Source organism: Liolophura sinensis, chromosome 6, assembly GCF_032854445.1.
Source record: "Liolophura sinensis isolate JHLJ2023 chromosome 6, CUHK_Ljap_v2, whole genome shotgun sequence".
Taxonomy (NCBI): domain Eukaryota; kingdom Metazoa; phylum Mollusca; class Polyplacophora; order Chitonida; family Chitonidae; genus Liolophura; species Liolophura sinensis.
In genome coordinates this window covers 11,613,030-11,625,002 of record NC_088300.1, presented here as the reverse complement: position 1 = coordinate 11,625,002, position 11,973 = coordinate 11,613,030, and positions in this window count along the sequence as shown.

Sequence of the window (11,973 nt, the reverse complement as noted above, 5' to 3'; positions counted from 1 at the left end):
TTGTCGATGTAACCATTATTGAGGTCTTGGTCTTTTTACATTGTTCTGAATCCCCATTATAACATTGACATGAAATTCGGAATTTTATACATGTAAAAATATACCAACAGCAATCTGTCATTCCTATAGTAGAATACAGCTGTGATCCTGTAGATTACCGGATATTTATTTGTCCAGGTGCGCATGCAACTATGTGCAGAGGATCGTGAAAACAATAGACTTCATAAAGCCCACACTTCACACTCACAAAAAAGTATGAAGAGAACATTCTACAAGTATAGGGTATTTTTGCAAGAAAAGCAAGAACAACCTCATTTACAAGATTGAAGGTTGGCCACTTGTTCACCAGATAAAGTTGTTTGTACTTACTAATTGATTACGATGGAATTCCTCCAGCCCAATGTTTTTGATGAAAAAAGAAATGACTTGACTTTTGATATTGTTAACTATTCGTTCATGGTAGCTAATATTCCTGTGAACTCAGTAAATGGTGTAAATACATCTGCTGAATATGTATCAGGGTTTGTTGCACACATTACAAACTTGATGGATAGTTAACACATCAGTGTTCAGAAAACGAATAATTGCCATACAGCCGAGAAATGGTACCCCGGACATAAAGTGAATGCTCACAGACTAGATACATATGTGAACTACAAGATGAAAACTGAAAAGCCTTCGCTGCGACAGAGTGTTATAATACCTGTGTACAACTAACTACTGATCAATGAAGCCGTCTGTTCGAATCCGGCCACCGATGATTTCGAGAGGAGACTCTGCCTTTCATGGTCGTTCCAAATATGAACAAGACCGCTATATATAAGTTGAATACTACTGATTGCGATGTAAACATTAATCAAATGGAAAAAGAAATACTTTACATATTGCTTACTATATGTCGATCGTACCCATGCTTAACTGTTTAGGAGACTTCAAAGAGCTTCATATTTACATGGACGATCAAAGAGTGACCTTGAATGTTATGGCGTTGTCCGTGTTTAGTACCTCGGTCCTAGTACTGAGATATTTATATAGTGCTGCCTTATTGGAAAGTCATGACGAATATACCTGACATGTATATCTCAACCCTACACGCGAGCGGACAAATTATCTCTGCCTTTGAGCAATAAGGTCACACGTTCGAATCCAACTCCCGCTTGTTTCGTCAGCGGTTTTTAATGAGGCATACATCTTCACCTATGAACCTGATAGCGTATAATAAGGTAAATAGTCTTGAGTTTGCCTAAGACACAAATCAAACAAACAAATGGCACCTCCCCAGTGACAGTAGTAATAGCAGACATTCAAGAGCTGGCCAGTAATTTTTAAAGTCTCAGGAGCTACGTAATTTGGAGTTAAACGCAAGTCATCCATTCACAAGCTGTAGGTTTTTACGTCTTATACACCAAATAGAGTCTGGTAACATTTTCCTGACCGAACGAAAATATTAAAGATAACAGCATATCGAATCAAGCGGCGACAGTGTGAACGTTTGCAAATAGTCCATTTAAAGGCCTGCAGAGTAAAGCCGTGTTCACGTGGTGGGATTTGTTGTGTGGAATAAAATCGGAATGAACTTTCTCTTATGAACGATTTATATCTTTGAACCACAAAGATGGTGTGAATTTGACAGGCATATCATTATAGTAGCTTATATGCGAATAACCTACTACTTACGGCTCTACTTAGCCTTATCCGCGCACGTGTATCTTTATTTCAGTCGGCTTATGATCTGATTATATTTTTCGCATTACATTTTTCATGCAAATGCATTCCTTTGAAATGGATCTAAAAATCGAAATGATAAGTGCTTACTGTTTCTTAAAAGATCATTTATTTGGATTATTCTAGTCAACGCTATCCTTAATGACTACAGTAAAACATTAATAGTGAGTCTGCTACGTCATGGCGTGAATGGAGTAATTGGTGAGGTGAGACGTTTTCTCCCTTCATGTATAATCCTTCATATAAGTGGAATATCACTGAGTAAGAATTAAAACCCTTATCAAAACAAGAAATAAATAAACAGTACAATATGTTCCGTTGCACTGTGTCATAGGATGGAAACAATGATGCATTACTAACCTGTACAGATGGAGATGGTACAGACGTTTTACAATCGATTTCCCCCTATTTTCAGTTGTTCATGTGCAAAGCTCATATACAAAGCTCTGCAGAACTGATAAGCTTATAGTTGACCTCTAATGCTTGGGTGGACCCGCCTCAATATTTTTTTTCCATTTAGTACTGGACAAAACCACTGGGCATTTATTGTCCGTTGGCCATGAATTTACAACTCACCCTTGCACTACCAACGTGGCCTGGAATACAGGGCAATACTTTGTAGATATAAGTTACTTTGGGGACATTGTTATAACAATCATGGTTATCTGAATATGTGTACAATGTTTCAATATTGGCAAGACTGCGTCTATATAAATGAGAGTTATCTCCCCTGTACCGCGAATAAAATACCACTCTAGCGAAACACGATTCTGTATCAATAACAGTCAACAATTACCTAAAAAAAAAAAAAAGAAAAAAAAATCAAAGACGTATTGGACAACAGATTACTATCATTTACATCGTTCTTAGCCGTTTGTCCATTAATTTTTTTTATCATTTCATTCAATTCAATACATTTTATTTAGTACAGCATCAATCACAACATCAAATTCCGTCAAAACACAAACGTTGTTTTGTTAGCGCAATGTGCGTTATTTGTACAGAAATTAATGTCCATAACAAATCCAGAACAGCATATAATCAGCAGGGGCTGGTTATGAACTATCATCACTAGTTTATAAACATATATCGTATTCGCCCTGCATTAAGCTCACAAATCTCCCGGATCATAACCGACTCGGCTACACACTCTCTCCCTCCATTTTGCAGTGTTACTCTGTTTTGCACGTATTATCCCTTTTTCTGTACTTTACAGTCCCTGAAATTGTTCTCAAAGTATTACCCATTTGTGTCAGCAATCCTAACATAGCTTATGGTAAACATGTCTAAACATTTCTGGGAAGGTTTAAATGCTTTTTATACATTTGAATTTCAAAATTTCGAGTTGTTCATTAATGATTATGCATTACAAGGGGTATTGACCATTTATTGAAGGGTATTGAAGACAGCTTAAATCGATGTTTTCTCAAATGAAACGCGCATGCGCAACATGAGAGAAACCAACAAGAAACTACCTATCTTCTATACATGTGTTCAACACTATTGTCGGTATTCTCAACAATTAACTAAAACGCATTTTACAGTTTCAACTTTTATGTTTTTTATTGGTAGAACTCACATAATTATGTAGTATGCAAAATTTTAGAGTAGAAGATTTTGTCTGTCGGGGTTTAAAATAAAAACGATACCAAATCAACGAGACTGCATTAGTGTGATAAATTTAAGGGTTGGGTGAGAATTTGCAGAGATAAGGCTTGTAGTCTAGACGTTTTACCTTGCCGGTTCACTTATTAGCCTAGCATTAGCATCAACACTAATCGCCACAATTATGCCTTACCAATCACCGACGGAGCGCATATTTTGGACTTAATTATAGCAGAAATACTTCGAATCTTTAACGAACATTCGTTTGAAGTTGCCCTACTTATCAACATACCATGACCATTTCCGCGCATATAATACATAGTTATAATCTTTAACAGAACCTGTGGCTAAATTAAATTGAAAGCAAAACTATTTTGATATTTTGGCCCAGGTATCTTACCATATTCTGAGGAAATTTCCTCGGGCGTATATAATGTTGAAGCACACGTACACGTGTAATACAATTATATTATTTTGTGTAATTTGTTAAATGAAATGTTAGTAGCCATTCATTTTTCTCTTTATGATTGCAGTGTATGGATCTTTCATTTCATATGCTTTTTGTTCAGGTATCTTTGCCTCATTTCATGCCGTTTATTTTCAGATTCCTCCTATATGGATTTAAGCAAGAAGGGCAACATACATAAAATACGGGATCATGGAGCTAAAACTCCGGAGGGGCAATAAACGACAATATGATAGTTGATCACACGTCTTACCGGTGAAATCCGGCTTCTTGTCAGTTTAACTCATTTCAGGGTTTTGTTCTGACTGTCCATGTAAATGCTTGACAAGTAGCAACGTACAAACCCCCTAACACCATGGTTTCAGCAGAATTGAGTAAAAAAGTAGGGATGTCAGTTGCAATGTATCAGATGTTATGGGAATAAAATTACTCAAAATGCTGAGTTGTCATCATATTTGATGTATAATTCTGCATTGATTGATTGACGGATTGGTATTAATCCCCATGGTTCACTTACATGGCGGCTGTCTGGGTTAAGTCCGGACTTAAAGCTACAGTCAAGGCAGCGACAGCTGGATTCGAACACTCGACCTCGTGGGCCACGGGCCTGACTGTTACAGTGAATCAGCGCTTTAACTATCTGAACTGATTGTGTATAACTCTCCTTAACCCGAGGCTAGGGGCTATATATTTATCGTGTTGAATTGGATCGACACGTTGGATAAGTGAACGGCTAGAATCAAAGCACAACTTAACTTACAACGGATACATACTACTTTGTTGACTGATGTTTTGGCATGGTACACGATTTGGATACGGATTTCACTCATTTGCCAAGAACATACCTTGCGTCTTTCTATGCCTATTTTCGTACTTTACATGCTTTCTTTGTTGTTTGGTGGTTTGTGTTAGACGTAGTTTTGGGAATTGATCTTGCGATTATTGAGCTGGAACGTCCATAATGGTGGACGGCCGGTGTACAAATGTCTGTTTGGACGCATATATTTTTGTGTGTGTGCACCAAGCATGTCAAGTATAAAGCAGTATCCTCAAAGACATCAGCAGTGTTTTAGCCTTTACGAATATGTGCATCCATTGATCAACTCAGATACTTATATATATTTGGTAATCCGGAAAGCTGTTTGTAAAGAGGGCATTAGCACCACTTCTCAAATGACGTAAACATACATGCATAAATCAGGCTGGTTTATACCGCAAGACTTGAGTAACGTTCGCACAGTTACGTGGTAATGCTTCAATTTCTTTATTATTAACTTACCAACAGTACGCTGAGAGAAAGTTTGGGTCATCTGACTAAAAAATCAGTACACAATTGAGCTAATTCAACTGTGAAAACTTACACAACTGAGCTAATTTAACTCATCATATGACTCAGTTTTCCGAGATAAATTAGCTCTGTTGTATAACTCAGATTTCTGAGTCAGTTGAACCAAACTCTTCTCTCAGTGCATGTTCTTCACCGTGCTGACTTATAAGTGAAAATCTGTCAAACTTTCAAAGACTGTGTACTTAAAGTATTGCAAACCATTAAAGTCAAGTCTTTAACCAGGACAACCGGGAGAATAACTTGTCAAGGTCGTTTTTTTCTTAATGTCTTTGTATAAATGAAATAATCCTGATTACGGCATCAAACTCAAATCACATTAACGAACAAATAGAGATGTGAATAAACGAAACACTGAGTCAAATATATGATGGAAATGCGCACTATTTGTCCAATCATGTGCGGCTGAGTTCCATTTGTCACATATAGACACCAGACAGGTTTAACTGACTTTTTTCTCTCTCCCAGCTATGTGTCCATTCAGAAATGAACTATACCTCGTGGTTTAATGACATACCCAAATATTTGGTTAAAACTTACTTCCCTTTAGCCATCATTCTTATTTTGTTTTTCAGTCGCATTCAAAATTACAACCATTGACAGTGAAACTTTATCCGTACACCAACAACAGCCTATTAATCATAAAAGCGAGTCAATGCTAATAAATAAAAGGGTTCCACAAATAAACTGTATACTAAAACATAATTATACCGAAGTTCTGTGTTTTTTGTTAAAGGGATGCTGAGAACGGAGGTCACGAGATTGTCATGGTGATAATTACAGCAGCCAATCATATCTCATCAGAAGTGGATGATTTCGCTAGATATGGGCGGCATTTTTACGGTTCATATGAGTTTCAATAACTGGCGCTGCTTGAATTTTACAAAATCTTCCGCGTTTATTTTGTTTCTTTACGGAGCATGCCGAGTTCAAACAAACTGCCGTGAAACAGCAAGTCGCTCCGCTCTCCACTTTGGTTTCCCTGATGGATTTTCCAGCCTCATCGTCTGCGAGATTGGGAATCTTGGAAGCCTCCTCGTCCCTTTGCCACCAATCTTTTCTTCACGTTTCACGATTACACTTTTCCGAGGTCCACCGAAATGATGTGTTTTGATATGGATTTGATTCTAACATCCTTTGATCTTGGCTCTTTTTTCTCCGCTGCCGCCTGAATGTGCTTCAGCAAAGAAATTATATGATATTACCTTTTCATGGGGATATGTAGTTTTAATAGCTTCTGCGTCTACTAATTTTTATTTAATGTTTCGCTGATACCTATATGGGTACTTTATTTCAGACAGGAGGTCGAGTTCTACAACAGCTGTTATAGTCTGTCCGGCAAGTTTTGGATCCTACTCATATGCCAGAATAATAATATTCCATCGACTGAGGGTAGGGTATGCTTCTTAAAGAGGACCACGCCCTCCCCCCCCTCCCCCGTCGCTCATATGCAACAGATACATGTTAGTGTTTAAAATTCTGCAGTACATTGATGTGGAGATCAAATAAGACTTCTTAAGTTGAGGATCAACATAGTGTTTTCAATTTTTGTCAGAATTTTTTGCGAATGAATTTGATGACGAAAAACATGTGTGTTTGCCACTTGATGACTTGATTGGTCTACATAAAGATTGTTGAACCTGTCTTGAAATTTATACTTCACTAATATATTGATCTTATTTACTTATCATATCGTATATATATCGATATACGGCCGTAAACACCAACGCAACAAAATAGCCAAACCATAAGTACCAAAAACGTCTTATGTTAGCTTATAAAAAAGTATCGATTTGGAAGAATTTTCTTTGTGACCTCTGTAAATTGTTGGAAATCATCCACACAGCTGAGGAGCTTTCTACAATCTAATTCCGTAAAATATATATTATTTGCAAACGACTTACAATTCTGCATGTATTCAAAACATGTTTCAGGATTTGACCATTTCTTACTATCTTCTGCATGGCCCCAAGTATTCTTCCCATAATTGTTTATTAACGTATTACAGAATAATCTAAAAGAAACACTTATCCGGTAATTTCGTTCATGCTGGACATAACTGTACACTTAACAGCTACGTATACATAGGTTTAGCCGTTCTGCTGAGAAAAATATATCTTTTTTTAGCCTGTACATTACGAATTCGCAACCATTATAAACTAGATGCAGCTGATCGTAAAATTCATTATAAAACCCAATCTAATGATTGTCAGTAAGTTTGTTCATTGTCTTTGTCGATGTATCTACTAAATGTCATACACAAAAGGAGTTGGACAATCAACAATATTCAACAATATTTCACGGTGGTGTGTTCATGTAGAAGGCCGGTCCTAATGCAAAACAACAACAGGTAGGTCTGCGTCTCTCATTATGTTTAGAAATGTTATTTTATACTTCGTGAAAATGTGATGAACTTTTTAATTAGCGGTGAAAGAAAAACAAGTACAGTGCGTGAATCCAACTCGACATGGTCGACGCCTCATGAAAAACACGAAAAGAAAACGGCTCCTCAAGACAAAATAATAGTTTTATTTTCTTTACAAGTAGGAGTATTTAAAAACATTCCAAAATCTTAAATTTAGCCCAAACATAATTCAATGTCTTGAAGAAAAGTCTTGGCAGAAATGTATATCTCAGTCAGGGAACAGTTCAAGATGATTTTGTTCGACACAACTAAGTTTTGTCTTAAGAAAGAAAAACATTTAGACCTACATAAAAAAAAACATTGTCCTACAAAATAAGGTTTTGTCTTACAAAAGAAAGCAATAGACTTTTTAACAACAAAAGAAAAAGTTTTGTCCTAGGAAAGACATACAAATTTTATCCTACAATTAAAAGAAATACAAATTTTGTCATATAAACACAACTTTACCCTACATACAATAATTGTAAATAAAAGTTCTGTAAATTACTTCCCTCGCCTTAACCAACACTCACCATTTTAATCTCCAGTAGATAACATCATTGTACGAAATTATAGCTCAAATTGGCCATATTTACAGAGAATATCTCCTTATACGGGTCTTTATGAAGACAACACATGGTTGCAAGGCCTACTTTTTGTTTATATTCATATATTATCACCTTCGTCAGATTGTTGAAAGACAAAATAAATATCTTTAGTTCGAAAAAGGTTTGCTAGCACATGCAGTGTGTACGATTACTCTTTTTAGATGAAACTTCCTCTTTAAAGAAATATATAGTCTATTCCAGGTGTGTAGATGCACCCATAAACAGGCTTACCTTTCGCGACAACGCCAATTATCATAAAACTCAATTTCTTTTGTTTGTATGGTTTGTTTCGCTTGTATGACAAGAATATTGCACTCAAATGAAGACGTGGTGATAATGGATTAAGAACACCGCCACACATTGCAGGTAGAGCATAAACTCCTGAACGGTATTAATAATGTCGTCAAATTTGAACTCTTGGGGTAAAATTACATCATTTATTACAGTCGCCCTCCAGACAATACCACGATATAGCACCGAGTGTTAAATGCAAAATGTCACGGAGTACTAGTTTACGAGTTCAATATTTGATTCGGATATCTTGTCTATTGAAAATCGAATATGTCTTGCCTGCGTCATTGAAAACTGATGTCTGCTTTTGTGTTACACATTACCAGTTTCACTTCCCGAATTATATAATTATTTCTTACACATTCCTTTGTGAACTGGCGTTTTAGTTTGTTTTAGAAATGGATCTTGTGGTTATCGAACACCATTTCGTGCATGGTGTATGTGCGCCTTGATTCTGAAGCTAACCCGTTTTATACACAATTTTCCTGTTAAAACTGTTCAAAAAGGTGAGGTGAAGCAAACTGATTTTATACATTCTGAAATAAGAATTTCAGTAAACATAGTTTAATAATGTAGATTCAAATACTGATAGAGCTATATATCCGTCATTTTTTCGTTCCTTTCAGAAATCTGAGAACATAACATCTAGAAATAAACGACTTGCAAAGATGCCCGAATCTGATTTTTATGTTGGGTAATTCAGTGCAAAAAATTACTTGTTTCTGATATGAAAGTGCGATCAAGGCACTAAGAGCATGCTACTTGCATGTGAGGCATTTAGCATTATTAAATGATGAGGCAGAAAATCAGTAGGTGGACCATGTAACAGCCAAGCGTATCCCCATCTGTCAGCTTGCCATCCTGCAGGTCGTCTTGACTGAAAAGCCAATGATTCTGCTACATACTGTTTGTACTTAGGAGATGGAAAATGATTTTAGTCCTCACCAACGTTCTTTGCCGCAGAAAAAATGTCTACGAAGTCAGCCAGAGCCCTTTTCTTCACAAAGAAAACTTGTGGAGTCATCCTGTGACATATATTGCCGTTTACATGTCAGATCGATGTAGCTAACCGATGCGTTGGACAAAAAACCCTGCTATACATACGTTTAATCAGTCAGTGATATTCGACACAAAATGCTGCAAAAACAATACAATGTATTTGAGAAGATTGTTTAATTGAGCTACGTATTCGTGTAGTAATGCTTACATAAAGTATATTAAAAAAAAACAAAAAAACAAAAACAAAAAAGAAACACGTTACACAAGTCGAAAATTACGAACTAAGACACAGATGTCGTTATTTATAATGCATGGCCTCGAAAAATTTCAAGAGTTCCATATTTAACTGACATTGCCCTATATTGTTCTTCATAAATTTTCTGCCAAACTTTTGGTCTAGATTTTGACACAAACAATATTCTTGCAACATATTGCAAAGTACATTTAATAAATCTACAATTACGTTGCACAAAAATGTTGCACAAAATGGTGCGAAAGAAAAGCGTCAGCATAACACAAAATGCGATGTACCATGGCAACTGTACGTCTCTAACACATTTGCTTTGTGAAAGAATCGCCGGATCGATAAAAATTGTCCTTAGTCTTGGGCTACTGGCCATAGCATAGGACCACAAATTTTTGTATGATTGTTTGAATGTCAATGTTAATATTGTTAACTGCATTTTTCCGCATTTGACTTGTTGAAGATATTTGTAACTTGCTGAATACTTTAGAAAGGACAGACAATAAGATTAGACATTCTTTACAATAAAGCAATTATTTTCAACTGTTTGGTGGCTGGTTGAAAAATTATCAAAATTGCCATACGACAGGATGAGTATTTATTTACTTATATACTTATATATTATATATATTTGTTTATTTATTTGAGTGGAGTTAAACGTTAAACGCTAAAAGAATGTTTTGTTTGTACATGAGAGCGGTCAGAGTAAACCATCCCTCTTTGGCAAGTAACTGACAAACATTGTCATCTGTAACGTACAGATGTTCTCTCGTAGGATGAGGACAATGTGTGTCCGCGGAAAAACTGTTTTGTCCCCTTTTTTGCGCAATATCGAAAGAACTGTAGAGGAAGAAGAGGTCTACACTGAAGGACAATATAATCAGTACAGCTTCCTTGATTGGATAGAGCGAAAACCTGCATTCTATATTCTGCCTACAAATTTTTATCACACGTCGCTAGCCCAAGCAACACTAAATTAGTTTCTAAACTCAGAGACAAACAGAAACCGAGAAACTAAGACACAAACTGGCGGTAAGCTTTCCTTTGTTGGTTGAAGAAAGTCGCGGCGGCAGTCAAACCATGTGTCTTTGAACATAAGACTTCATCTTAACTATGTTTAACGTGCATCTGTTGCTTTATAATCCTCAGTAACTCTGTATAACAATAGGCCCTCATCTTGTAGTCTATTTCGACCGAAGAACAGCAAACACCCTGTGATGCACAGATGACGTCATAGAGCAAATTGTCTGTTGTATATTCTTTTACACCGCCCTCACTCTTTTGTCCTACCATAATGGTAATCACATCTGTGACTTACCAAAGGTCGGTGGTTTTCATCTGGCGTTACGGTTTCCATGCGCATAAAACTGACTGCTATCGTATCAGTGAAAAATTCTTCAGCATTTCTTAATTGCGTACTTATCCTTGCGGAATAAAAGTGAAATACATGTAGTGCTACGAGCGTGAAATCTGCATGAAAACATGTCACAGATAACAACGTCTTAGTGATTTTTGCCCGTGAAATGTTTTATCAAGTACAAAGAAGTGTTCTTTAAGATCCCAGAAGTTGTCAAGAAATGCCATAACTTGTCGACCAAAAGGCGACAGAGAACCCTTGTGTTGGAACACACTGTGCATCTGTGGAGAGTATGGCGTCGAAGCGATTTATGTTTGGTCATATTCCTTTAGACAGTAAAGTGGGCAGAACTGAAAACATGTAGATTTTCGGCCAACACGCCACCACTTTTAACATTTCAACCTTAAACAAGTAGCGCAAACAAAGCTCCGCTCCAGGACTTAGGTGTACATTGTCTGTGCGGTCTGTCGAGGAGGTAAACATACTTACTGGCGTAGTAGGCACACGGTGCTTCGTGACAGCCGCTGACATAGATAGCTTTTGATCTAGGCGGATTTAGCGGACTTACCTGGAGGAGACCTGTCCAGCCCCGATGACTAACTCGATCAGGAACTCACTAACCCACGACATTGGGGACAGGAGAACAAAGGAGGGTAGACATGGCGTGCAGCTGCTTTTTAGAAAAACACAGACATATTAACGGAACTACGGATTTTGTCCGTTATGTGTTGAAAAGCTTGAAATATTCAAAGGGAGTCAACATTTTGATTATGTAATTTTAAAACGTTAATAAGATTATGTAATCTATAGCTTTTTGATATCATATGGTTTAACATTTGGCTTCTAATAAAAGAATGTTTTCCTTTATAAGACACATTCTGACCATCATGGTTTGATTCACGAAGAAGAACTATGTGTAAACTGGTCAT